The sequence below is a fragment of the Herpailurus yagouaroundi genome, unplaced genomic scaffold (genome assembly GCF_014898765.1).
Source record: "Herpailurus yagouaroundi ecotype Mexico unplaced genomic scaffold, PumYag 196, whole genome shotgun sequence".
Lineage (NCBI taxonomy): Eukaryota > Metazoa > Chordata > Mammalia > Carnivora > Felidae > Herpailurus > Herpailurus yagouaroundi.
In genome coordinates, this window is record NW_024412427.1 from 8,826,932 (window position 1) to 8,829,255 (window position 2,324).

Genomic DNA, 2,324 nt, shown 5'->3' on the forward strand with positions numbered 1-2,324 from the left:
GTCACGGGTTCCAGGGATTAGGGTATGGACATCTTTGGGGGGGGCCCATTATTCTACCATATGAGACATAGTATCCAGAAGAAGTGGGGACAGCAAGTTCAAAGGCCCTGAGGCAGGGCTCTTCTGACATGCCTGAGGAAGACGAAGACCGGTGAGGATACAGTAGAGTGAGCAAGGGCAGCGTGACGTCTCACAAGGGCAGAAGGGTGAAGGAGGTAGGGTGGCTCTTGCAGGCCCTTGTGGGTCCCAGGGGGGCTTTGACCTTTCCATGAGTGAGATGGGAGAAAGGGAGGGACATGGTATTACAGGTTTTTCCAGGACCCCTCCAGCTGCTGTGTGGAGAGAGGACTACCCACAAGGAGGCTGCTACAGTATCCAGCTGAGAGGATGGTGGCTGGACTGGAGCAGCAGAGGGAAATGGTGAAACAGGTCTCATTGTGGACTTCGAAGGTTGAGTCACAAGGAACCACTTAAGGGTCAGGAGTGGAGAGGAGCTGGAAGAGGGGAGACGTCCAAGGTTTTTGGCCTGAGCAACTAGAAGAATTAAGATGCTCTTAAAGCTGGGGAAGTCTACAAAAAGCTCAGACTTGGGACTGCCCATGAGAAATCAGGAATTTACTCTGAGATGCGTGTTGGGAACCCAGATGGAGAGAGAAGTAGGAAGTCGGATATGGGAGTTCCGGAGCTCAAGGCCAGGAATCTGCAGGGATTTGTTTGGGAGACGTGAGCATGTATGTAGGTGGAATTTAAAGCCAAGAGCCTGGATGAGGTCTCTGAGGGATATGTGCAGAGGTGAGAGGACCAAGAACGGAGACCTAGGGCCCCTCCAATGAGGAGGACCAGTGATGCAGGAGGAAAACCACGTGAGGGGGCGGTTCTGGAAGTCAAGAGAGCAGAAGGCTACAAACTCTGTCCACAGTAAGCACGGCATGAGGGGCTGGTGGAGCACAGGATGACCCTTTTGCCTCCTAGGGCTGTTTTCTGGCAAAGAGCCTCCAAGGGAGACAATTTAAATTTTTTTTTTTCGTTTATTTATTTTTGGGACAGAGAGAGACAGAGCATGAACGGGGGAGGAGCAGAGAGAGAGAGAGACACAGAATCGGAAACAGGCTCCAGGCTCTGAGCCATCAGCCCAGAGCCTGATGCGGGGCTCGAACTCCCAGACCGCGAGATCGTGACCTGGCTGAAGTCGGACGCTTAACCGACTGCACCACCCAGGCACCCCAAGGGAGACAATTTAAAGGAGTTTGGCCTACTGAGGCAGCCTTGTTCGTGAGGGCCAGAGGCGGCCTCCCCTGCAGGAGGCTCAGCATATCCGCCCCAGTGGTCTGGCCCCATTTCCCAGCATGATCTCCTTCTGGTCTCACCTCCAGCCAGGCTTTAAGACTCAGTTCAGTCACCTCCCCTCTGCCAGGTGGCCGTACTGACCACCCGGACTGAGTTGGGTGCCCCTCTGCTCGGCTCCTGTAGGATCTGCTGCACGACCCCCCCTTTGAACAACTCCCCACCCCAAGCCAGTTTCCACATCTGAGTCTCCCACTGGGCTAGGCGCACCTGGGTTTCTGGCAAGAAACCTGGTTCCTCCTTTCTGCAACCCCGGTGCCTCCCTGGTGCGAGGCACCCAAGAGACTCAGTGTCTGGCCACTCCCGGTCCTGTTACATGGAAGCTCCAGCCCCTAGACTTCCCAGACCTTAGTGGGGACATTTACGCACTGCGCCTACGGACATTCACTGAGTATTTGTTAAATACCAAGGAAAGGGCCGTGGACTCTGGTCCAAGCCTGACTTCTGGCACTTTCAATCACTTTGGACTTCATTCTCCCATCTCCAAAATGGGAGGTGATGCAGGCTCCTCACTGGTTGTGACAACATTCGGGAAAGTGTTTGGCAAACTGAAAAGCAGCCTGGCAAATCGGAGTTACCGTAGCTCAGGGCTTTTCCTTGGCAGATGATTCAGGGCACGTGACTGGACCTGCATGACCCACTCCACGCCATGTGAGCCTTCTACTTGGTTTTTTTCAAGCCACTTGGAGGACAAGCAGCGTCTTCCTCTGGCAATGGGAACTGGGGAGTGAGTGGGGCCCAGCCCCGAGGGAAACTCTCACACACGCATGGACGTTCACGACTGTTTCCAGTGACTAAGGACCACACGAAGCAGTTGGCTGGACCCTTCCTGAAACCTGTCCCAGAACAGCTCGGTCTAAAGCACTGCTCTGGCCATCCTCGGCCCCACTGTCCCACTTCTCTGGGGGAGCCCCTTCCCTATACCCAGGGCAGGGACCCAGCCTCCCCCTTTCCCTCAGCAGCAGGCAACACACAGGAGG